The 27,500-nt window shown below is 44.3% G+C and overlaps 1 protein-coding gene across 4 annotated transcripts in view; it reads left to right on the forward strand.

Annotated features, from left to right (window-relative positions):
- The window catches only part of LOC139392268 (rho family-interacting cell polarization regulator 2-like), a 144,006-nt gene that overhangs the window by 44,993 nt on the left and 71,513 nt on the right, over positions 1-27,500 (forward strand). The window contains exon 1 of one of the 4 annotated variants that reach the window (XM_071140134.1): positions 21,635-21,860. The exons of 2 other annotated variants lie outside the window; for them this stretch is intronic. The gene's annotated coding sequence lies outside the window, so the exon portion shown is untranslated. Of the gene's footprint in view, positions 1-21,634; positions 21,861-27,500 lie in introns of those variants that run through there. One more of the 4 variants, XM_071140133.1, reaches the window with a different exon arrangement.

Raw genomic sequence — 27,500 nt, forward strand, 5'->3', positions numbered from 1 at the left:
GACAGCTGCTGAAATCATTTTCTCCTGCACAAGTCTTCCACCCATTATATAGGAACCATTCCACTTCAACTGTTGAAAACTCTATATGCAAACTAGCTTGCTATTACAATACTTATTATGGTAATATATAAAAACAACATTATAATGTCAGTTCAGTTACAATAATGTCTCTAGTGAAACATACATACAATCAACGCGGAAGACACATTTCAGTTGAATGCATTCAGTTGTACAACTGACTGGGTATCGCCCTTTCCCTTCCCCTTCCCATAATAAACAATATGCAGGGTATTCCTAGATCCAGATTCATGCACCATGTTGGTCCTGTAATGTATGATAATGCCTAGGTTGGTTGACCCACTTTGCAGTAAATTAAATGAGCCAATAGTAATGTCACTTCTGTCCTTGTGAGCGAAAACACAGCCAGGAAGTATACACACAGGCTTACTGTTAACCGCCAACCGGTTAGCCCGTTTGTATATTAAGTTAGTCGTCATGCCAATAGCATACAGAGAGCCTAGTTTGAGCGGAATAGCCTACCACCTGTCAGGCAGCTAAGAGTAGCTCCTCAAAAAGCATGTAGGCTACTGGGGTGAAAACTGCTTTTGGAAGCCCAGTCATTGGTCAGCCCAGTCATTGGTCAGCCCAGTCATTGGTCAGCCCAGTCATTGGTCAGCCCAGTCATTGGTCAGCCCAGTCATTGGTCAGCCCAGTCATTGGTCAGCCCAGTCATTGGTCAGCCCAGTCATTGGTCAGCCCAGTCATTGGTCAGCCCAGTCATTGGTCAGCCCAGTCATTGGTCAGCCCAGTCATTGGTCAGCCCAGTCATTGGTCAGCCCAGTCATTGGTCAGCCCAGTCATTGGTCAGCCCAGTCATTGGTCAGCCCAGTCATTGGTCAGCCCAGTCATTGGTCAGCCCAGTCATTGGTCAGCCCAGTCATTGGTCAGCCCAGTCATTGGTCAGCCCAGTCATTGATCAGCCCAGTCATTGGTCAGCCCAGTCATTGGTCAGCCCAGTCATTGATCAGCCCAGTCATTGGTCAGCCCAGTCATTGGTCAGCCCAGTCATTGGTCAGCCCAGTCATTGATCAGCCCAGTCATTGGTCAGCCCAGTCATTGATCAGCCCAGTCATTGATCAGCCCAGTCATTGATCAGCCCAGTCATTGGTCAGCCCAGTCATTGATCAGCCCAGTCATTGGTCAGCCCAGTCATTGATCAGCCCAGTCATTGATCAGCCCAGTCATTGATCAGCCCAGTCATTGGTCAGCCCAGTCATTGGTCAGCCCAGTCATTGATCAGCCCAGTCATTGGTCAGCCCAGTCATTGGTCAGCCCAGTCATTGATCAGCCCAGTCATTGGTCAGCCCAGTCATTGATCAGCCCAGTCATTGGTCAGCCCAGTCATTGCAAAACAAACAACAATTCTAAATGCAGTCGCATGTTAAACTTTGGTGGCCACGATTAAAAAGGAGTTATTTTATTTCTCAATCTCAACTGGTAAAGTGTGCCTCCCATACGCCATTCAGATGCATAGGCTATATTTTTATTAACCTTTATTTAACTAGGCAAGTCAGTTAAGAACCAATTCTTATTTTCAATGACGGCCTAGGAACAGTGGGTTAGAGCGTTAGGACAGTAACCGCAAGGTTGTAAGATCAAATCCCTGACCTGACAAGGTAAAAATCTGTCGTTCTGCCCCTGAACAAGGCTGTTCATCCACTGTTCCTAGGCCGTCATTGTAAATTAGAATTGGTTCTTAACTGACTTGCCTAGTTAAAAAAAATGCATGCATAGTATCAGACGAAGAGATGAAGTGACCAAAATTGCTATGGGCTTATTTTGCGGTTTATTCTTGTCACCTTCCTTCCCGCCTTGGGACGACTCCCATTGTTAAGGACGAAACATAGTATTTTATGTTGGTCGGGTCATTTTACTGTTTGGATTTTTTTGTAACGTTTGTTGACCGTTTAATGTTGACCACTTAGTTTAATGTTGACCACTTAGTTTAATGTTGACCGTTTAATGTTGACCACTTAGTCTAATGTTGACCACTTAGCTTAATGTTGACCGTTTAATGTTGACCACTTAGTTTAATGTTGACCACTTAGTTTAATGTTGACCACTTAGTTTAATGTTGACCACTTAGTTTAATGTTGACCAGTTAGTTTAATGTTGACCACTTAGTTTAATGTTGACCAGTTAGCTTAATGTTGACCACTTAGTTTAATGTTGACCACTTAGTCTAATGTTGACCAGTTGGTTTAATGTTGACCAGTTAGTCTAATGTTGACCAGTTAGTCTAATGTTGACCAGTTGGTTTAATGTTGACCAGTTAGTTTAATGTTGACCAGTTAGTCTAATGTTGACCAGTTAGTCTAATGTTGACCACTTAGTTTAATGTTGACCAGTTAGTTTAATGTTGACCAGTTAGTTTAATGTTGACCAGTTAGTTTAATGTTGACCACTTAGTTTAATGTTGACCAGTTAGTTTAATGTTGACCACTTAGTTTAATGTTGACCACTTATGTTGACCTAATGTTGACCCAGTTTAATGTTGTAATGTTTAATGTTGACCAGTTAATGTTGACCTAATGTTGACCAGTTAGTCTAATGTTGACCAGTTGGTTTAATGTTGACCAGTTAGTTTAATGTTGACCAGTTAGTCTAATGTTGACCAGTTGGTTTAATGTTGACCAGTTAGTTTAATGTTGACCAGTTAGTCTAATGTTGACCAGTTAGTCTAATGTTGACCACTTAGTCTAATGTTGACCACTTAGTCTAATGTTGACCACTTAGTTTAATGTTGACCACTTAGTCTAATGTTGACCACTTAGTTTAATGTCCACTTAGTTTAATGTTGACCAGTTAGTTTAATGTTGACCACTTAGTTTAATGTTCACTTGTTTAATGTTGACCAGTTAGTTTAATGTTGACCAGTTAGTCTAATGTTGAGCAGTTAGTTTAATGTTGACCACTTAGTTTATTGTTGACCAGTTAGTCTAATGTTGACCAGTTGGTTTAATGTTGACCCCTTAGTATAATGTTGACCAGTTAGTCTAATGTTGACCACTTAGTTTATTGTTGACCAGTTAGTCTAATGTTGACCAGTTAGTCTAATGTTGACCACTTAGTTTAATGTTGACCAGTTAGTCTGATGTTGAGCAGTTAGTCGGCAGCAAAATTTACCAAAATTTGCACCCCTAAGAGGAAGAAGGATGAGGGTGGGAGAGGAGGGTGAGAGGGAGAAGGAGGGTGAGAGGGAGAAGGGGGGTGAGAGAGAGAAGGAGGGAGAGAGGGAGAAGGAGGGTGAGAGGGAGGGAGAGGAGAGAGGAGTTGAGTCTGACAGGAGTTGAGTCTGACAGTCCTGCTTACATGCTGAGCATACCGCTCGTGCGCATGTCGATTTTGTCCATCCACACAAGACGTGATCAGGACACCCCGGTTGAAATATCAAAACGAACTCTGAACTAACTATATTAATTTGGGGACAGGTCGGAGAGCATTAAACATTTATGGCAATTTAGCTAGCTAGCTTGCTGTTGCTAGCTAATTTGTCCTGGGATATAAACATTGTGTTGTTATTTTACCTGAAATGCACAAGGTCCTCTACTCTGACAATTAATCCACACATAAAAGGGTAAACCAAGTCTGTTTCTAGTAATCTCTCCTCCTTCAGGCTTCTTCTTTTGACTTTATATGGCGGTTGGCCACCAACTTTAAGGTGCATTACCACCACCAACTGGACTGGAGTGTGGACCTCAGTTCATCTTTCAATCACCCACGTGGGTGTATGCTCCTAAAAACCAATGAGGAGATGGGAGAGGCGGGACTTCCAGCTTGTCAATCGTCACAAATAGAACCAAGTTCTATTTTAGCGGCAGGCTACGCAGACACTTGTTGACATGCATGAGCAGTGTGGGTGCAACGATTTAAAAACGCGGGCAGTGTGGTCAGCATGTTAGGCCGCCATAGAGTCAATTATAACTAGGTGGCACGTTTCCCTGCAGTTAATTGTGGCAGCAGAAATAGCACAGTGCTGTAGCACTATAGAGGGGTGGAGATCGGCTCAGAGCTCTCTTTCATACTCTTTTCTCTCTCTCTCCCGTTTTCTCTCTCTCCCCCGTTTTCTCTCTCTCTCCCATTTTCTCTCTCTCTCCCATTTTCTCTCTCTCTTTGGAGTAGTTCATGTATGATGAACCAATGACAATGACCAATGGCTTTGATACTCTAAAACAAATAATTATGCTGATACAGTGGCAATATGTCTCTCATGGTAGAGTCTGCAACTGTGGTTTACTGTACTTTATGAAACTGTGATGATGACAGACTTCAAACAGACCTTGAACCTTCTCAAAGTTTCCTAAATCAGTCCACTATTTCCTCAGAGACAGAAGACAGCACACGCAGGCCCTGCAGTTGTTTTCAATCTTATTTCCTGAATCCTGACTGGTAATGGTGTGACAGTGGATAAAGAACAAGTCACTTCCCTCAATGACTTATTAGGCTATTATCATTATTATTATTTTTTGAGAAAACTTTTTTGTTGTTGCCCTTTTTCTCCCCAATTGGTAGTTACAGTCTTGTCTCATCGCTGCAACTCCCGTACGGACTCGGGAGAGGCGAAGGTCGAGAGCCGTGCGTCCTCTGGAACACAACCCAACCAAGCCGCACTGCTTCTTGACACAATGCCCACTGAACCCGAATGCCAGCCGCACCAACGTGTTGGAGGAAACACAGTACACCTAGCGAACGTGCCAGCATCTACTACGCCCGGCCCACCACAGAAGTCGCTAGTATGCGATGTGACAAGGACATCCCTACCGGCCATCCCTGCCTCCCCTAACCCGGACGACACTGGGCCAATTGTGCAACGCCCAATGGGTCTCCCGGGCAGGCTGCGACAGAGCCTGGACTCGAACCCAGAATCTCTAGTGGCATAGCTAGCACTGTGATACAGTGTCTTAGAACACTGCACCACTCAGGAGGCTTAGGCTATTACTATCATTATTATTATTAGTGTTATTATTATTATTATTAGTAGTAGTATAAGTATTTGTATTATTATCATTAGTAGTAGTATTATTATTAGTAGTAGTATTTGTGGTATTATTATTATTAGTAGTAGTAGCAGTTTAATTATTTGTATTATTATTATCATTAGTAGTATTATTATTATTATTATTAGTAGTATTAGTAGTAGTAGTAGTGGTATTATTATTATTATCCTTAGTAGTATTATTATTATTATTAGTAGTAGTAGTAGTAGTGGTATTATTATTATTAGTAGTAGTAGTATAATTATTTGTATTATTATTATTAGTAGTAGTAGAATTATTATTAGTACTGGTGGGTATTATTAGTATTATTATTAATAGTAGTAGTAGTATTATTGATAGTGGTAGTAGTATTCATAGTATTATTTGTAGTAGTAGTAGTAATAGTATTTGTATTATTTATATTATTGTTCTTATTAGCAGTAGTAGTATTATTAGTATTAGGATTAATATGCGTATTATTATTATTATTATTATTGTTAGTAGTAGTAGTAGTAGTATTTGTATTATTAATATTATTGTTCTTATTGTTCTTATTAGCAGTAGTAGTAGTATTAGTGTTATTATTAGTAGTAGTATTTGTATTATTCATATTATTATTATTGTTATTATTAGTCGTAATAGTATTTGTATTATTCATATTATTATTAGTCGTAATAGTATTTGTATTATTCATATTATTATTAGTCGTAATAGTATTTGTATTATTCATATTATTATTAGTCGTAGTAGTATTTGTATTATTCATATTATTATTAGTCATAGTAGTATTTGTATTATTCATATTATTATTATTGTTATTATTAGTCGTAATAGTATTTGTATTATTCATATTATTATTATTGTTATTATTAGTCATAGTAGTATTTGTATTATTCATATTATTATTAGTAGTGTTTCATTTAATCAAGTAAATCAAATGTGATATAAATAAGAAAAGGGGGAAGGCGGTGTAATTGCGTGAACTCCTTAAGTTATATAAAGGACTACATTGGCAGGGGCCTAGCAGCCTGCGGGAGGAACGAGGAAAGTGGTGAGTCTGTACATCCCAAAGAGCGTTGATTGTGAGTTCTGACAGGAAACGGGGTCTAATGTGGTCCAAGAAAGACATTAAGCACTAGCGTTAGCAGGGAAGGAGAGCTTAAATAAACCAGTGTTTGGTGAACTGGGTCAGTAGGGACAGAAAAACCCAAAGAAAGGTGTCACTTCAGCAAGAGGAGAGATGTTTCTGAAAGCTCCTTGTAGGCCTATATAAATGTAGTGTACCTGTACTTGTAGGCCTATATAATAGTAGTGTACCTGACCTGTACTTGTAGGCCTATATAATAGTAGTGTACCTGTACTTGTAGGCCTATATAATAGTAGTGTACCTGTACTTGTAGGTCTATATAATAGTAGTGTACCTGTACTTGTAGGCCTATATAATAGTAGTGTACCTGTACTTGTAGGCCTATATAATAGTAGTGTACCTGAGTCCTGTATAGTACTGTTACAATACCTGGTCCAGGAGCCTCTCCTCCAATCAGATCCCTCGTTGTGATACACACTCCTCCCTTCCTATGGGCTTGATCAGTCAGAGTGGTGCAGCATTTAGCACACCATTGCAGGCTGTTGCTTGAAGAGCCACAGTGATACCGAAGCTATACAGCCCCACACAGTTCAAATCACATCAATCTTTATTTACATTTCATAGACATTTTGTGTAATCCAATGCACCTGTGGCCTATAAGCCCCCTCTACACTTGCCAGAAAGCATAGCTAGAATGAAGTTCAATGAACTCAACTCCTTCTGAGATGCACCTGTGACTCACTACACCACGTGACCCTAGCGCACCGCCATGTTGTCATCTATAGAACATTTTACTACAGCCCCAGGGTGAAACAGAGGACAAATGTATCTCTGACTTTTCTCACTGAACCACAAGGCAGCTCAGTGTGTACTACTGTAGCCAGCAAGAGCCAGAAAGGTGTGTGTGTGTGTGTGTGTGTGTGTGTGTGTGTGTGTGTGTGTGTGTGTGTGTGTGTGTGTGTGTGTGTGTGTGTGTGTGTGTGTGTGTGTGTGTGTGTGTGTGTGTGTGCGTGCGTGCATGTGCACGTGTACTGTATGTGTGTTAGAACCTGTAATACGCAGTGACCCAGGCAGGATGACCGATACAAGAAGCAGTATCAGGTTCCAGAAATCCATATATTCTCTCTCCTGGTCTAGACATGTCTTGTTGTCTTGTGCTACTGCAACCCAGGAAACTAGATCCTGACAGGGGCCTCGTGGAGCCTACTGAGGTTGTACTGTATTACACAGGAGACGCATACACACACACGCACACACACACACACACACACATAACACACACTCTCTTTCTTTACCCCTCTCTCTGTGTAATGATTGATGAGTTGAAGGAGGAGGGAGTGACAGATGATTTATCTCAACAGACTCAGGGTTTGACAGGCTCAGTGTTGAGATGGTATCAGTTGATCTGGATCTGAAGCGGGATCTCAACATTACGAAGTCTGGATCTTAAGCGGGATCTCAACATTACGAAGTCGGGATCTGAAGCGGGATCTCAACATTATGAAGTCTGGATCTTAAGCGGGATCTCAACATTACGAAGTCTGGATCTGAAGCGGGATCTCAACATTACGAAGTCGGGATCTGAAGCGGGATCTCAACATTACGAAGTCTGGATCTTAAGCGGGATCTCAACATTATGAAGTCTGGATCTTAAGCGGGATCTCAACATTATGAAGTCTGGATCTTAAGCGGGATCTCAACATTATGAAGTCTGGATCTTAAGCGGGATCTCAACATTATGAAGTCTGGATCTTAAGCGGGATCTCAACATTATGAAGTCTGGATCTTAAGCGGGATCTCAACATTATGAAGTCTGGATCTTAAGCGGGATCTCAACATTACGAAGTCTGGATCTTAAGCGGGATCTCAACATTACGAAGTCTGGATCTTAAGCGGGATCTCAACATTATGAAGTCTGGATCTTAAGCGGGATCTCAACATTACAAAGTCTGGATCTTAAGCGGGATCTCAACATTACGAAGTCTGGATCTTAAGCGGGATCTCAACATTACGAAGTCTTGATCTTAAGCGGGATCTCAACATTATGAAGTCTGGATCTTAAGCGGGATCTCAACATTACGAAGTCTGGATCTTAAGCGGGATCTCAACATTACGAAGTCTGGATCTTAAGCGAGATCTCAACATTAAGAAGTCTGGATCTTAAGCGGGATCTCAACATTAAGAAGTCTGGATCTTAAGCGGGATCTCAACATTATGAAGTCTGGATCTAAAGCGGGATCTCAACATTAAGAAGTCTGGATCTAAAGCGGGATCTCAACATTAAGAAGTCTGGATCTTAAGCGGGATCTCAACATTAAGAAGTCTGGATCTTAAGCGGGATCTCAACATTAAGAAGTCTGGATCTAAAGCGGGATCTCAACATTATGAAGTCTGCCCGTGTCTCAACACAATGTGTTCAGTCATCACATTGAGCCTCCGAGTGGCATGGTTAGCTTTGCCGTGGAAATCAATCAGAGAGCGCTGATGTTTTGGGCGTCTGACAACTGAGAGGAACAATTGTGGTTTTGTGTGACACTGTCTGTCACAACTAGTATCAATATTCCAACACTGTCAGAGGAACAATGGTGGATGATTACTGTTGAAAGGTGAAATTAGTACAGGATGAGTAATGTCATAGAACTGATAAATTCATGACATCTTCACAGTACAGGATAAGTAATGTCATGAATTTATCAGTTCTATGACATCTTCACAGTACAGGATAAGTTATGTCATGAATTTATCAGTTCTATGACATCTTCACAGTACACGCACACAGGAAGTTACACAGAATTTTCACAACGTTCAAGTTTGCGCTCAGCAGACCTGAAATTAGTTCAGTAGCCCAAAAAATCAGAGGGAACATTGACACACCACTCCAGGCCCAGAGAACACACACACACACACACACACACACACACACACACACACACACACACACACACACACACACACACACACACACACACACACACACACACACACACACACACACACACACACACACACACACACACACACACACACACACACACACACACTCCTCCTCCTCCTCTTTTCCGACCGCAACAGAGCTTACAAACAGACAGGCCTGACCCTTGCACTCAGGCTGAATCTAGTCTGCCGGGAGACTCACACACCATTTAAACACACAACTCACACACCATTTAAACACACAACTCACACACCATTTAAACACACAACTCACACACTGTTTAAACACACAACTCACACACTGTTTAAACACACAACTCACACACTGTTTAAACACACAACTCACACACTGCTTAAACACATAACTCACACACTGTTTAAACACACAACTCACACACTGTTTAAACACACAACTCACACACTGTTTAAACACACACAATGTGAATATTCTCTGGTAACCAAGTAAAAACACTCACACACACTGTCTGTCTTTCTCTAAACTAAACTTCAACACTCTAACATACAGCCTCTAACATACAGTCTCCAACCGACAGCCTCTAACATACAGCCTCTAACATACAGCCTCTAACATACAGCCTCTAACATACAGCCTCTATCATACAGCCTCTATCATACAGCCTCTAACATACAGCCTCTAACATACAGCCTCTAACATACAGTCTCTAACCGACAGCCTCTAACATACAGCCTCTAACATACAGTCTCTAACATACAGCTTCTAACATACAGCCTCCAACCTTCAACCTCTAAATGACATCCTCTAACTAACAGTCTCTAGCTGGTAACCTCTAAACAACATCATCTAACTAACAGTCTCTAGCTGTCAACCTCTAAACAACATCCTCTAACTAACAGCCTCTAACATACAGCCTCTAAACAACATCCTCTAACTAACAGGCTCTAACCGTCAACCTCTAAACGACAGACTCTAACCGACATTCTTTAATAACTAACAGTCTCTAACATACAGTTTCTAACCAACAATCTCTACCCGACAATCTCTACCCGACAGTCTCTACCCACAGTCTCTACCCGACAGTCTCTACCCGGGACAGTCTCTACCCGACAGTCTCTACTCGACAGTCTCTACCCGACAGTCTCTACTCGACAGTCTCTACCGACAGTCTCTACCCGACAGTCTCTACCCGACAGACTCTAACGTACACACGCTAAAATTTTGCCTTTAACCGACAGGCTCTAACCGAGAGCCTCTGAAAGCCTCTAACCAACGGACTCTGACCTACCTTCATGGTCAAAATAATCGGATAAAGACTATGACTGTCTGTACTGTGTACGGAGACTGGGGAATGGGAAACAATGCCTTGTGTTCACCCTAGAGGGGAAGCCTAGCCCTAGCTGGCTTGTTAGTCTGCTTTTTCCTCTTTCTGACAGTTGCATCCATTGACCTAATTTAGCCTGAACAAGCTTCCACAAACACACGTCTCTGTCTGTTTTTTCTTTCTACAGAAGCAGAACAAGTAGAGAGAGAAACTGGAATGGCAAAATGGGAAGGTGAAGGGTTTATGAAGTGGGCAGGTGAAGGCTTTATAAAGTGGGCAGGTGAAGGGTTTATAAAGTGGGCAGGTGAAGGGTTTATGAAGTGTGAAGGTGAAGGGTTTATAAAGTGGGCAGGTGAAGGGTTTATGAAGTGGGCAGGTGAAGGGTTTATGAAGTCGGCAGGAGAAGGGTTTATGAAGTGGGCAGGTGAAGGGTTTATAAAGTGGGCAGGTGAAGGGTTTATGAAGTGTGAAGGTGAAGGGTTTATAAAGTGGGCAGGTGAAGGGTTTATAAAGTGGGCAGGTGAAGGGTTTATAAAGTGGGCAGGTGAAGGATTTATAAAGTGGCCAGGTGAAGGGTTTATAAAGTGGGCAGGTGAAGGGTTTATGAAGTCTGCAGGAGAAGGATTTATAAAGTGGGAAGGTGAAGGGTTTATGAAGTGGGCAGGTGAAGGGTTTATGAAGTGGGAAGGTGAAGGGTTTATGAAGTGGGCAGGTGAAGGGTTTATGAAGTGGCCAGGTGAAGGGTTTATGAAGTGGGAAGGTGAAGGGTTTATAAAGTGGGCAGGTGAAGGGTTTATGAAGTCGGCAGGAGAAGGGTTTATGAAGTGGGCAGGTGAAGGGTTTATGAAGTGGCCAGGTGAAGGGTTTATGAAGTGGCCAGGTGAAGGGTTTATAAAGTGAGAAGGTGAAGGGTTTATGAAGTGGGAAGGTGAAGGGTTTATGAAGTGGGAAGGTGAAGTGTTTATGAAGTGGGCAGGTGAAGGGTTTATGAAGTCGGCAGGAGAAGGGTGTATAATCTGTGGAATTGTAAGTCACAATATTGGGTTCACGGAGATATTAGAAATGTTGCCTAGAGACGGTTTCAATGACACAAAACGTCATGACATTTTATGACATTTGTTATGTCATTTGTTTCTGAGAATGACGTTGGTATGAGAGGGAGAGAGATAGAGTTTCCCTACTATGATGGGTAGAACGTTCTGTGATGGGTGGATCCTATTGCAAGTAGGTTCCTTTCCTTCCAGCCCACAATAAAGCTGGTTCTTGGAGGCTGGGTTTAGGCCTACCTGCAGCAGTCAAAGCCCTGTCATTAACCATGCTACTGGGCATGACAGCCCTATAATCTGCCCACAGCACTGCCTGTCTCACTGCTACCCACCCACCAGTAAAAAAACAAAAACATTCACAGAACAGCCATATGGTTGAGTGAACTTTCAAAGCCATCTTGAAGGCCGTAAGTGCTAGCCCCCCCCCCGTCCACCCCCCCCCCCCCCCCCCCCCCCCCGTCCACATCAGTGGAGGTTCCTCAGAGGAGCAAAGGGAGGACCATCTCTTCCTCAGTGAATTTCATAAAATAAAAATTGTAAAAGTTATCAGTTTTAGATCAAACTTTACTAAATATATTCATGTCACCAAATAATTGATTAAAACACATTGTTTGGCAATGCAGGTCTACAGTAGTCTCAACAGCACTGTAGGGTAGCACCATTTATTTATTTATTTTATTTTACCTTTATTTAACCAGGCAAGTCAGTTAAGAACAAATTCTTATTTTCAATGACGGCCTAGGAACAGTGGGTTTACTGCCTGTTCAGGGGCAGAACGACAGATGTGTACCTTGTCAGCTCGGGGATTTGAACTTGCAACCTTCCGGTTACTAGTCGAACGCTCTAAACACTAGGCTACCCTGCCGCCCCATGATGTAGCCGGAGGACAGCTAGCTTCCGTCCTCCTCTTGGTACATTGACTTCAATACAAAACCTAGGAGGCTCTTGGCTCTCTCCCCCTTCCATAGACTTACACATGAATTATGACAACTTCCGGAGGACATCCTCCAACCTATCAGAGCTCTTAAAGCATGAGCTGACATTTTGTTCACCCAATCAAGTATCGAGAATGAATCTAGTACTGAAAGCATAAGTTAGAGCTAGCTAGCACTGCAGTGCATAAAATGTGGTGAGTAGTTGACTCAAAGAGAGAGAAAGACAATAGTTGAACAGTTTTGAATGAATGAATTTATTCAAAAAGGAAGGAGAAGCAAGAGAGAGAGAATGTCATTTTTTACACTTTCAGTTTCACTTACTTAGCTAGCAAATGCAGCTGGCTAGTTTAGTTACTCAAACACCTGGCTCAAACAGAGGGATGCTATGTTAGGTAGCTGGCTATGACTATCCAACACAAAACTGGAACTCTTCCAAGTCAAGGTAAGCTTTTGGTTTTATTAATTTATTGCCACCGGGGCCCACCGGTGTAACTGCTTACTGACTATCCACTGTAACGTTACTGCATGATTGTAGCGGTTTCACTAACACATTAGTTATTGTTGATTATGATGTTACTTTAGCTAATATGGGGTCAATGATGCAGGCTGTGTGTAGCGGTTATGACATGGTTTGGCTTGGAATTTTTTGTTGTTGTCACATACAGCTGATGTGTTGTTCAAATGAAGGGCAAAGGTGAGAGGAGGAGAGTGCATAGAGGCTAGAAGGAATACAAGGTGGCTGTTGTGAAAGCAAACTGTGTTTATGCGTGATCGGGAGTTCGTTCTGTTGATTCTGTTTAAAAACGTTTCTTAAACGGAAGCAAACGAAACAGGGATAAAAGTACCCGAATTTGTCCAATAGAAACTCCTGTTTGCAACTGTTGGACTAATGATTACACCCTAGATCAGCTAGATGCATGCAAGAGTGTGCAATTTATTAAATGTGTCACTGTCTGTCCATGTGTCACTATCTCTCATCTCAAATTTTTCGCCCGACCTGTGTGCATCTGAGTTGTAAACTTTCATTCATAGGCTAGGTTGTAGCAACCTCATGATGGGTATAGAGAAAATTTTAGTATCATATAGTAGCCTAAACCTATTTATTTAACCAGGTAGGCCAGTTGAGAACAAGTTCTCATTTACAACTGCGACCTGGGCAAGATAAAGCAAAGCAGTGAGACAAAAACAACAACACAGAGTTACACATGGAATAAACAAACATACAGTCAATAACACAATAGAAAAGTATGTATACAGTGTGTGCAAAATGAAGAAAGGAAGTAAGGCAATAAATAGGCCAATAGTGATTCATTACAATTAAGCAATTTTCACTGGAGTAATACAGAGGATGTGCAAGTTGAAAATACTTGTGTGCAAAAGAGCAGAAAAACGTAAAAAAATATGGGGATGAGGTAGGTAGTTGGTTGGATGGGCTATTTACAGATGGGCTGTGTACAGCTGCAGCGATCGGTAAGCTGCTCTGACAGCTGACGCTTAATGTTAGTGAGGGCGATATAAGTCTCCAGCTTCAGTAATGTTTGCAATTCGTTCCAGTCACTGGCAACAGGGAACTGGAAGGAAAGGCAGCCAAAGGAGGTGTTGGCTTTGGGGATGACCAGTGAAATATACCTGCTGGAGCGAGTGCTACGGGTGGGTGTTGCTATGATGACCAGTGAGCTGAGATAAGGTGGAGCTTTACCTAGCAAAGACTTATAGATGACCTGGAGCCAGTGGGTTTGGCGACTAATATGTAGCGAGGACCAGCCAACGAGAGCATACAGGTTGCAGTGGTGGGTAGTATATGGGACTTTGGTGACAAAACGGATGGCACTGTGATAGACTGCATCCAATTTGCTGAGTAGAGTGTTGGAGGCTATTTTGTAAATGACATCGCCAAAGTCAAGGATCGGTAGGATAGTCAGTTTTACGAGGGTATGTTTGGCAGAATGAGTGAAGGAGGCTTTGTTGTGAAATAGGAAGCCAATTCTAGATTTAACTTTGGATTGGAGCTGCTTAATGTGAGTCTGGAAGGAGAGTTTACAGTCTAGCCAGATACCTAGGTATTTATAGTTGTCCACATATTCAAGTCAGAACTGTCCAGAGTAGCGATGCTAGTTGGGCGATTTAAGAGCATTAAGAGCAGTTGGAGGCAAAGGAAGGAGTGTTGTATGACGTTGAAGCTTGTTTGGAGGTTTGTTAACACAGTGTCCAGAGATGAGCCAGATGTATACAGAATGGTGTAATCTGCGTAGAGGTGGATCAAAGAATCACCAGCAGCAAGAGCGCCATCATTGATGTATACAGAGAAAAGAGTCGACCCGAGAATTTAACTCTGTGGCACCCCCATAGAGACTGCCAGAGGTCCGAACAACAGGCCCTCCGATTTGACACACAGAACTCTATCTGAGCGAACCAGGCGAGGCAGTCATTAGAGAAACCAAGGCTGTTGAGTCTACCAATAAGATTACGGTGATTGGCAGAGTCGAAAGCCCTGGCCAGGTTGATGAAGACAGTACTGTCTTTTATCGATGGCGGTTATGATATTGTTTAGGACCTTGAGCATGGCTAAGGTGCACCCGTGACCAGCTCGGAAACTAGATTGGGTAGCGGAGAAGGTACGGTGGGATTCGAAATGGTCGGTAATCTGTTTGTTGACTTGGCTTTCGAAGACTTTAGAAAGGCAGGGCAGGATGGATATAGGTCTGTAACATTTTGGGTCTAGAGTGTCTCCCTTTTTGAAGAGGGGCATGACCGTGGATTTTGCAGCTCTTTCAGAACATCAGCTGTCTGGATTTGGATGAAGGAGAAACGGAGGGGGGGCTTGGGCCAGTTGCTGCGGGGGGTGGAGAGCTGTTGGCCAGGGTTGGGTTAGCCAGCTGGAAAGCATGCCCAGCCATAGAGAAATGCTTATTGAATTTCTCGATTATCGTGGATTTAGCAGTGGTGACAGTGTTTCCTAGTCTCTGGGAGACTAGGAAACACTGGGAGGAGGTGCTCTTATTCTCCATGGACTTTACAGTGTTCCAAAACTTTTTGGAATTAGTTCTGCAGGATGCAAATTTCTGTTTGAAAAAGCTAGCCTTTGCTTTCCTAACTGACTGTGTCACGCCCTGGCCATAGAGAGGCTTTTTATTCTCTATTTTGGTTAGGCCAGGGTGTGACTAGGGTGGGCATTCTATGTTATTTTTCTATGTCTTGGCCTGGTATGGTTCTCAATCATGGACAGCTGTCTATCGTTGTCTCTGATTGAGAACCATACTTAGGTACCCTTTTCCCCCACCTGTTTTGTGGGAAGTTAACTTTGATTCTTCAGGGCACATAGCCCAAAGCTTCACGGTTGGTTTTTTGTTCTTCGTTTTGTCCGCGTCATTTTTAAATAAAGTTCAAATGTATGCTTACCATGCTGCACCTTGGTCCAATCCTTCAGCCAGCCGTGACAGACTGTGTGTTTTGGTTCCTGACTTCCCTGAAAAGTTGCATATTGCGGGGACAATTCAATGCTATTGCAGTACGCCACAGGGTGTTTTTGTGCTGGTCAAGGGCAGTCAAGTCTGGAGTGAACCAAGGGCTATAACCGCTCTCAGTTCAACTTTTTTTGCTTATTTAAGATGGTGAGGAAAGCACTTTTAAAGAACAACCAGGCATCCTCTACTGACAGGATGAGGTCAATATCCTTCCAGGATACCCGGGCCAGGTCGATTAGAAAGGCCTGCTCGCATAAGTGTTTTAGAGAGCGTTTGACAGTGATGAGGGGTGGTCGTTTGACTGCGGACCCATAACGGACACAGGCAATGAGGCAGTGATCGCTGAGATCCTGGTTGAAAACAGCAGAGGTGTATTTAGAGGGCAAGTTGGTCAGGATGATATCTATATGGGTGCCCATGTTTACGGATTTGGGGTTGTACCTGGTAGGTTCCTTGATAATTTGTGTGAGATTGAGGGCATCTAGTTTAGATTGTAGGACGGCCGGGGTGTTAAGCCTATCCCAATTTAGGTCACCTAGTAGTATGAACTCTGACGATAGATGGTTGGCAATCAATTCACATATGGTGTCCAGGGCACAGCTGGGAGCTGAGGGGGGTCTATAACAAGCAACAACAGTGGGGGACCTATTTCTGGAGAGATGGATCTTTAAAAGTAGAAGCTCGAACTGTTTGGGCATAGACCTGGATAGTATGACAGAGCTCTACAGTAGATTGCAATTCCGCCCCTTTTAGCAGTTCTGTCTGGAGGGAAAGGTTGTAATTGGGGATGGAAATTTCAGATTTTTTTCTTCTTCCTAAGCCAGGATTCAGACACGACTAGGACATCTGGGTTGGCGGAGTGTGCTAAAGCAGTGAATAAAGCAAACTTAGGGAGGAGGCTTCTGATGTTAACATGCATGAACCCAAGGCTTTTACAGTTGCAGAAGTCAACAAATGAGAGCGCTTGGGGATCGGGAGTGATACTCAAACATACAATGAACCAGGCTATTTCCAGGGTGGCAACGAGCCCTGAGACATGGCTGTACATGGCCTCCATTACTATGGTGTCTAGTAGGATGTAAAACATCACTATGGTGTCTAGTAGGATATAAAACATCACTATGGTGTCTAGTAGGATATAAAACATTACTATGGTGTCTAGTAGGATGTACAACATCAGTATGGTGTCTAGTAGGATGTAAAACATCACTATGGTGTCTAGTAGGATATAAAACATCACTATGGTGTCTAGTAGGATGTAAAACATCACTATGGTGTCTAGTAGGATGTAAAACATCAGTATGGTGTCTAGTAGGATGTAAAACATCACTATGGTGTCTAGTAGGATGTACAACATTACTATGGTGTCTAGTAGGATGTACAACATTACTATGGTGTCTAGTAGGATGTACAACATTACTATGGTGTCTAGTAGGATGTAAAACATCACTATGGTGTCTAGTAGGATGTACAACATTACTATGGTGTCTAGTAAGATGTAAACAGGTAACCAGAGAACAGACACCACTGACCCCTCCCTCTCTAACCCTCCCAGTTCCACTGACCCCTCCCTCTCTAACCCTCCCAGTTCCACTGACCACTCCCTCTCTAACCCTCCCAGTTCCACTGACCCCTCCCTCTCTAACCCTCCCAGTTCCACTGACCCCTCCCTCTCTAACCCTCCCAGTTCCACTGACCCCTCCATCTCTAACCCTCCCTGTTCCACTGATCCATCCCTCTCTAACCCTCCCAGTTTCTCTGACCCCTCCCTCTCTAACCCTCCCTGTTCCACTGACCCCTCCCTCTCTAACCCTCCCTGTTACACTGACCCCTCCCTCTCTAACCCTCCCTGTTCCACTGATCCCTCCCTCTCTAACCCTCCCAGTTCCACTGACCCCTCCCTCTCTAACCCTCCCAGTTCCACTGACCCCTCCCTCCTTAACCCTCCCAGTTTCACTGACCCCTCCTTCTCTAACCCTCCCAGTTCCACTGACCCCTCCCTCTCTAACCCTCCCTGTTTTACTGACCCCTCCCTCTCTAACCCTCCCAGTTCCACTGACCCCTCCCTCTCTAACCCTCCCTGTTCCACTGACCCCTCCCACCCTTACCCTCACTGTTCCACTGACCCCTCCCACCCTAACCCTCCCAGTTCCACTGACCCCTCCCACCCTAACCCTCCCAGTTACACTGACCCCTCCCTCTCTAACCCTCCCTGTTCCACTGACCCCTCCCACCCTAACCCTCCCTGTTCCACTGACCCCTCCCACCCTAACCCTCCCAGTTCCACTGACCCCTCCCACCCTAACCCTCCCAGTTCCACTGACCCCTCCCACCCTAACCCTCCCAGTTCCACTGACCCCTCCCACCCTAACCCTCCCAGTTCCACTGACCCCTCCCACCCTAACCCTCCCAGTTACACTGACCCCTCCCACCCTAACCCTCCCTGTTCCACTGACCCCTCCCACCCTAACCCTCCCTGTTCCACTGACCCCTCCCACCCTAACCCTCCCAGTTCCACTGACCCCTCCCACCCTAACCCTCCCAGTTCCACTGACCCCTCCCACCCTAACCCTCCCAGTTCCACTGACCCCTCCCACCCTAACCCTTCCAGTTACACTGACCCCTCCCACCCTAACCCTCACTGTTCCACTCTCACCCTCAGATGTCACTGCCCTTGATCTCTTGCCCCCCTTCGCCCTTTCCCCCTGTCATATGGCATGTCCGAGTGGCTCTCTCCATGTAAGTGGTCACAAGTGCTCCGGGGGCGAGGGATTGAAAGAGGGGTGTGTGTGAGGGGTGTCGGCTGAGATGTCTGAGAGAGGTGGTCCCATTCAGACCCGTAACATTACGTCCTGTTGTGTGAATTAATCTTCTATTGGTCAATGACACAAACTGATCTGGGACCCATCTAGGCTCTAATCCTTCTACCCATGGCTCGCTACACAAACCGATCTGGAACCAGTCAAGGATCTAATCCTTCTACCAATACACAAACTGATCTGGGATCAGTCCAGCCGCTAATCCTTCTATCCATGGCTTAGCAGCTCTTTTAAGTGATCCTTCCAGGGAGCTGGGTAGGTTTGTTGGCTCTCCAGTAAATATAGCTGCTGGTCGGGGGCTGTTGATGACAGCTAGCCGTAATTACAGGATGAGCTGTACGCCAGCTGAGAGGAGAGGAGAGGAGAGGGGAGAGAGGAAAGAGAGGGGAAGGGAGAGGATAGAGGAGAGGAGAGGAGAGAGATAAAAGGAGGGGAGAGGATAGAGGAGAGGATAGAGGAGAGGATAGAGGAGAGGAGAGGAGAGGATGTTACTGTGTAGGTGTCTGTGCCATGTAGCCGCAGGCTGAAACACACTGCCTGCCTGAGTGAGAAACCACGGAGGTTTACACAATACGGTGTTCATGAACAGAACAGTAGCTTGACAGATTTACGTCAGCATAACCTCTGAACAGTATTCACCTCCCAGCAGCGACATTACTAATATATATGTTTTTCTGGCTTTTTCAGAAATTGGGACGATACCATCTGTTTTTGGTGTGTGTTGTATGTTGTGTGTGTATTTGCTTGTTAACCTTCTCATCCCTTATTCTACACCTTGATCACACAGAACAGAGCTGCACGGTGACACTTGGAATACTGCGTTGCTGTACTGTGCCAGGACAATGCTGGTAGTTGCCACAATTAATTTATGCTCAAAAGTTGCTTAGTCTAAATCAAGTTTCATCTTTGAGATCATGATCATGGTATAGAAATGAAAAAATATATATATTGACACTTAACTGTTCATACCTGCTGTATAATGTGCACAATACACGTGGATTTAGATAAAACAATATACTTTGATTTAGATAAAACAATACACTTTGATTTAGATAAAACAATACACTTTATTTGATAAAACAGCGCCAAATTTCATTACAGTAACCCTTGACGACATTAATAATTTTGTAATTTTTTAAAATAAAAATACAAAAAATACAATCTAGTTGCAGTGAAGCTGCTCAACCATCTGAGACTCCCCCCACAGTCCTCACCCCAGAGAAATATTTAATTCAATAATTCCATTTCCCACCCCAAGCCCCTGTCCCCCAATGTGCAAACAACAAAATGAACAAAAGAGAAAAAAGGAAAAGGAAAACAGCAGACATCAAGGGCAACAGAAATCATAACATCAAGGGCAACTGAATATGTTTGAGTGCATGTCTGGCACTATTTACATGTGTGTGTGTGTCCGTGTATGTGCACGTGTGTGCATTTGAATAGGAGTGTGTGTATATGCATGTGTACCAACACATGCAATAAGTTACTTCCCACTGGACACACTGGTTGAATCAACGTTGTTTCCACGTCATTTCAATGAAATGATGTTGAACCAATGTGGAAAAGACATTGAATTGACGTCTGTGCCCAGTGGGTTCATTACGAAGTTCCTTCCTCTGTATTAAAATTTGACTGATTGATTTGACCAGACAGCCCATTTTCCACCCCATCCCTCACTCTATCCATCATCCATCCCTCCATCATTCCTCCATCCCTCCATCCCTCCATCATCCATCCCTCCATCCATCCATCCCTCCCTCCCTCCCTCCATCCCTCCCTCCCTCCATCCCTCCATCCATCCCTCCCTCCATCCCTCCATCCATCCATCCCTCCATCCATCATCCACCCCTCCATCCATCAATCCGTCCATCCCTCCATCCTTCCATCCCCCCATCCATCCCTCCATCATCCATCCCTCCATCCACCCATCCCTCCATCCATCCATCCATCCCTCCATCATCCACCCCTCCATCCATCCCTCCATCCCTCCATCCACCCATCCCTCCATCCCTCCATCCATCCCTCCATCATCCATCCCTCCATCATCCACCCCTCCATCCATCAATCCATCATCCATCCCTCCATCCACCCATCCCTCCATCCACCCATCCCTCCATCATCCATCCCTCCATCATCCATCCCTCCCTCCATGTAGGACGGGGTGGAACAGGAACCACGTCTCTTATGAGGGCCAATCAAGTTGTCCTCGCTGGATTATAACAACCATGGCAGGCCACTCATCATAGTAAAAGCCAGTTAGTTAAAGTGGAAATCTATTTTCATGTCGGTGCGGCGCTGTACTGTGGAGCTGTACCCTATTAGGCATACATGCAGTTAAGGTAGCTACGGATTAAACTGTTTGTCCTGTCCCTGGTTCAATTTAATTTGTTTGCCTAATGCCATTTCTGTAAACACTCTTAAGGAAAAATTGATTTGAGATGCCCGGGGCCAATTGGACATGGCCCTGCCCCCGATCTTGACTTCTGTTCTGAAAATAATATTTGTTGTCCTTGAGGAGGATTGTTGCTCAAAGTAAATATAATATCTATGCAATGTAATGGTTTATGCATTATATTAATATGATTATTGATCCATACAGAAAGATGAAGCTTTTGCCAATAAAATCCTCCACTAAACATGACGTGTAGGGAGGGGCCTGTGTAGCCAAATGTACAAATAGACTGCTACCCCTTTACAGGCTTAGCAGCAGCTTAATCATAGCCTATCTGGAGGGGCAGTGGAAATGAAGAGATAGTCCATACCGTGACAGCTGTGTAAACACAGTGGGTTTACTTTACCCCAGTCCGTCGCCCTGGGCCGCATGCACTAACAGCAATGACCGAATAGTGCCGAACTGCCGATGTCTTTGCAGGGACGCCAACTCGTCGCCTGTTGTGTTGTGAGGTCAAATGAGCGGCCCCGCCTACCGTTACAACTCTGCTTGTTCATTGGTCCAACGCTGCTCAGGGCAAGCGCTACAAACCCAAACTGGAACGTACACATGAATTTGGTAGGAGCGGGGGTTTGTAGGCTGTTTTATCAAGGGAAAAGATAAACGTTCAGAAGAGGGAAGGAATTGACCGTTAGGAATTGACCGAATCGAACAGTTGAATTCATTGTTTTATTGATCAAGTTGACCGAAGGTTCACGTTGGAAAGCGGGGCTTCTCCTTTATAAACGGATGGAGCGGCGCAGTTAGCAGACAATACATATGATTTAGTTGAGAAGTTTTTCAGAGGTGAGTTGCTAGATTTTCTCTCTTGTCTTGCATTTAGACTAAATAAGAACTTTTCTTAAATTGCTTGAGCAAGATGCGAGCTCGATGAGTAGATAATTGTACGTCTTTATACAAGAGATTCGTAAGTTAGAAGGGCTTTAGTAGGGCAATGGGTCAGTAAACGATACCCATAAACACTTACGAAATAGACAACTAAACACGTGTGATTATTGCCTTAACAATACAGAAAACAGATGCATTTTATTCAACTACAAAACTATTTTGCAATTGTGGATGTCAACATCAGATCCCATATAATTGGTTAGCTATGACGAGATACCGCCTCCTATATCGTGGGGATAAACTGATCATCGACCGATCACAATCATACTTGACATTTTCTCTTGAGGTCTCGGTGTCGGTGAACATGTTTCTTCATGAGCTTGTTGACCACTTTCCTTTGCTTCTGACCACAGCGGCCGCTTCATCATGATCCGTTGTGATGTTAATGCCATAACTCTTCAGAGCTGCGCTGTGGTTGGGATTTGGGTTTAGGAAATTGGGGGTTAAAATGGTAAATGTCAGTCTTGTGATTGTAGGTTTGGGAGAATAACTGCACTTGTGTGTGGGAGTTTGGTTCACATAGTGTTGTAGACAGGGGAGAAGGACACGCACCATAACTCTCATGGACAGAGAGTGAACTGGGTCAGCAAGCAGGGATTTTGCGAAATTCCCCTGCAGGTTTAGGAGAGGTCAGGGGGCATTATGCTATTGTCAATTTCAAATGCAGTTACTGGGTTTAGTTTACTACCTATACCTGTTGTAAGGCCAGAGATCACAGCCCATTCATAATTTAATATGGTTTCTGGAAGGATTCAGTATCTTACTCTTTGCGTTCTCTCACAACATAAGCATGATAGAATATAATTGACAATGAAAAGCAGTATCACTCAATAACACAGGTTACTTCATCCCCTCTTATTGCCTGTGCTGATATGCTACTGAAGTGTATAGACATCAGTGGAAATGTCATGTTCTCATTAATGCATTACAAACACCATCCTAAACACCACTGCTATGCCCTCCACTCCACTCCACTCCAGCGGCATGTTTTGTTTTCAGAAAAGGGTAAAATGTTTCTCTGTAGAAAACGCCTTGCTTTGATATGGTTTAACTGAAGGGCTTTGCTCCATTTCCAGGCCATATTCGTTTAGTTAGTCGTTTGATGGTAAGACTCAGGACGGGGGTTAGAAGTAGGATGCCAAGGCCTAAACCAGCTGGCATCGCTGCTGCCAGACACCGTCCCAGTTCCCAGTCCCTTTCTACCGGCCTTTCCAGCACTTTCGCTCTTCCTTTTTTCTCCCTCTCTCTTTCGCTCTTCCTTTTTTCTCCCTCTCTCTCTCTTTCGCTCTTTCCTCTCCCTCTGCCCCCTTGTCTCTCACACTCGCTCTCTTTCTCCCCCCCTCTCTCTCTTCTCCTCTCCTCTTTCTCTCATTCCCTCTCTCTCTCTGGCTCATTAAATAAATTATTATAGCACTGTGGTCTGGTGTAAATTCAGACAAACACGGCATGTTCTTCGCTGATTGTTCTTCTCCTCAATGCAACAGGGAGGGCCCCTGAACACAATGAAATGTGGCGCCATAGAAGGCTGCAGGGAACGTCAGTCCTCGGGTCTTTTGTATGGTCTCTAATGCTGTAATCAGCAGCCTACACCAAGCTGTGCGTGTGTAATCTGCAGCCCACACTAAATACAGAGCAAAAATGGAAAGATGAATGTCAAGGCTTAAGGTTAGGAGGAAACTGAAAACGCTCAGTGTTTTAACGCTGAGGTGGTCTAAGAAACTCTGTATCATAACATTTGACTTTTTGTACTAAGCTCTTCAAGAACACCCTATTTCAGTTCTCGGAATGGAGAACTGTGTGTGTGTGTGTGTGTGTGTGTGCGCGTGCGCATGCCCGTGTGTGTCCATATGTGTGTGGTTCTAATTTCTTAAGAAATGTTGGCCTTGCAATCTTTAAAATGGTGTGCCTTTTAGTTTTCACAGCTGATAAACATTTCATAAGGAGTGTAGCAGACGTTGTGGCCAGCAGTGTTGTAAGGACGCCCAGCTGGGAGAGAGAACACTGATTCTTAGAATTTCATGCAAATCTCTAGTTCCTGAAAAAGCCTAACAGTTACTTTCCCAAATGAGAAACAAGCTTCCATTGTGTTATTAATCCACAGGAATCAAAGTCATTGTTCTTTATTCAAACCAACAGCTCTATAGTATTGTTCTGTTTAGTCCACAGTCTATACCGTAAACCAGGTTTCCTCCAGACCTCTCCCAGGCTTATTTTAGGTTTTAATCAGTCAGTGTCCCACCAGGATCTAGTGACCTGACCTGGACTCCCAGGGTTATCTGTTCTAGAGATACCCCTGTCATGTTATCCTTCCTCCGGACAGACTCTGTCTCTGGTGTCCTGACACGTCCATCCCTGACAGAGGCATCCTTAAGCGGGAGAGGTATTTCTGGGGATGGTAGGAGGAGTGGAGGGGTGGAGTTGAGAGTTAAATTGAGAAGAGGATTTATTTGTTTACATTCCTCTGGAGGGGCTGCTTAGACAGTAGGTGAGGAATGGGGAAGGATGTAAATCTGAGTTGGGGAGGGGAAGAGGGGAGCTTGTAAATCGGGAGGGAAGAGAATGGATAGATGTGGGAGTAAAATGAGAAAGGGGATTTCTGATATTCCTCATGAGGAGCATCTGCGATGAAACAGCAGAAGAATGGGCGAGGTGGGTAGGAAACGGGAGAAGATAGTTGGAATTTAGAGTTTTTATTTATTTTTATTTAGCCTTTATTTAACTAGTTAGAGAAGGCAAAATGGGATGTTGGGATTGGGGTTAGGGAGTCGGATGAGAGAAAGAATGCATGATATCCTGCAGGAGTGGCTAGTATTAGACAGCGGGGGGGGGGGGGTATAAAGGAGGGGCTGCTATGATACAGCAGGAGAGGAGATGGAGGAGGAGCTGCTATGATACAGCAGGAGAGGAGATGAAGGAGGGCTGCTATGATACATCAGGAGAGGAGATGAAGGAGGGGCTGCTATGATACAGCAGGAGAGGAGATGAAGGAGGGGCTGCTATGATACAGCAGGAGAGGAGATGAAGGAGGGCTGCTATGATACATCAGGAGAGGAGATGAAGGAGGGGCTGCTATGAAACATCAGGAGAGGAGATGAAGGAGGGCTGCTATGAAACATCAGGAGAGGAGATGAAGGAGGGGCTGCTATGACACATCAGGAGATGAAGGAGGGGCTGCTATGATACATCAGGAGAGGAGATGAAGGAGGGGCTGCTTTGATACATCAGGAGAGGAGATGAAGGAGGGCTGCTATGAAACATCAGGAGAGGAGATGAAGGAGGGCTGCTATGAAACATCAGGAGAGGAGATGAAGGAGGGGCTGCTATGATACAGCAGGAGAGGAGATGAAGGAGGGCTGCTATGATACAGCAGGAGAGGAGATGAAGGAGGGGCTGCTATGAAACATCAGGAGAGGAGATGAAGGAGGGGCTGCTATGATACAGCAGGAGAGGAGATGATGGAGGGGCTGCTATGATACATCAGGAGAGGGAGGAGGTGGAAGGATAAAGAGAAAGGCCCTAGATATGAAAGACTGTTCACTCCTTCTCCTCAGCTGTCCCTCCCGAGGCCCGGCGGGACAAGGCATGTGATATATTATCTCCCCCTTCTCTTCCTATCCCCCTCCCCTTTGTCTCCCAGCATCTAGAGAAGGGAGGAGGTACTGAGTCATCCATAGTTCAGCCTAGCTTGTGATGTCTTCCATCTGCGAGTGATAGCATCAAGTGATAGCGTCAGCCATGGGCTATAGAACAGAGTGTGTCAGTGACTTTTTTTAAAGTCATGGATGGCAGTACAGTGATGCTAGTGTTCAACCTCAAACAGAAGTCAGGGCTCCAAGTCTACCGTTATGTGCATTACAGTGGAGGCTGGTGAGGGGAGGACGGCTCATAATAATGGCTGGAACGGCGCAAATGTAATGGCATCAAACACATGGAAACCACGTGTTTGATGTATTTGATACCATTCCACCGATTCCGCTCCGGCCATTACCACGAGCCCGCCCTCTCAAATTAAGGTGCCACCAACCTCCTTGTGATACACTAATCATAGGCTAATTAATTTGGGGCTAATTCAACAACCGAGGAAGTGGAAACTAAAAACACATTCGTTAGATCGCTAAGTCTAAATACAATACCCACTGCTAATAGCCATGTATTAATCTAACGCTATGTTTAATGTCCTAAAATAAGTTAGTGGTTGTATTTTACCCAGTGAGACCTATAATGCCCTTGCAATGACCGATGCACATTTTGGCTGCACCACTCTGTACCTCAAAGCCATATCAAATATATTGTTTGTAAAATAGTTGCTACTGAGCTCAATATTGAGAGATGAGAAATAAAATTATACCTACAGAAAGCTGAGACCCCCCCCCCCCCCCTCTCCTTTCGATAGGGACGACAGTGGTTGCTTGCTGGGCAACTGGGTCAAAGAGACATACTGCATGTATTTCTGTCAGTATTAATAATCTTTATACATTAGTAAGTAATCAGAAATCTGGACCCTGATTCATAAAATGTCTCAGAGTAGCTGTGCTGGTCTAGGATTGGTTTAGCCTTTCAGAGCATAACGAATAAGATTACATGGACAGGGGGGATCCTAGGTTACTACTCCTACTCTGAGGCTCTTTATGAATACGGGCCTTGATCTTTGCATCGGTGATCTTTATATGATTTGCAGTAAATCTGGGCCTTTAGAATGCTTATTGATGTGTAAAGTCTACATGAGTAAGCAGCAATGATGTGTGACTAAATGGATTGCCTGAGCAATGGAAGTCTTCTATTAACTAGTAAAGTGTGTGTGTGTGTGTGTGTGTGTGTGTGTGTGTGTGTGTGTGTGTGTGTGTGTGTGTGTGTGTGTGTGTGTGTGTGTGTGTGTGTGTGTGTGTGTGTGTGTGTGTGTGTGTGTGTGTGTGTGTGTGTGTGTGTGTGTGTGCTTTTGGACTCCCTCACAGGATGGTGTGGCAGGTGTTGGGGGTGAAAGGTTACTGGTCCACCCTAGGGCTCTCCATCCCTCTATCCCCTCCTCCCGCTCCTCTCTCTAAGTCCTAGATGAGGAAGGAGATGGAGGGATAAGTACAGGGGGTCTCCCGCTCCTCTCTCTAGGTCCTAGATGAGGAAGGAGATGGAGGGATAAGTACAGGGGGTCTCCCGCTCTCCTTTCTTCCATTGTTTCTGAGCAGATCATCGGATCTGTGTTGTCAGTGCAGCCCAATGGGGGCTCCTCCCCTTTAATCCCTCAAGTCTATTTAGACCCAGCGGTGGAACACACACACACACACACACACACACACTGTCCCCTTAGCTCTGCACCAGATGTACACACTATCCCTTCTGTCGCTGTCCATCTTGATGGTTCAGTAGAAATCCTTGCCTCTGTGGGCATTACGTGTTTTAAACAGACATGGGATGATAAAGTGGATGTTTAGTTGTTTTCTAATTTGACCCCAAGTCGTGAACAGCTGGGGGCCAGAGGGGCAGTTAGAAATAATACATACACTATCTGTCTTCATGGCCATTGGTGGTGTTGATATATGGAGG

This window comes from Oncorhynchus clarkii, chromosome 32 (genome assembly GCF_045791955.1).
Source record: "Oncorhynchus clarkii lewisi isolate Uvic-CL-2024 chromosome 32, UVic_Ocla_1.0, whole genome shotgun sequence".
NCBI classification, from domain to species: Eukaryota; Metazoa; Chordata; class Actinopteri; order Salmoniformes; family Salmonidae; genus Oncorhynchus; species Oncorhynchus clarkii.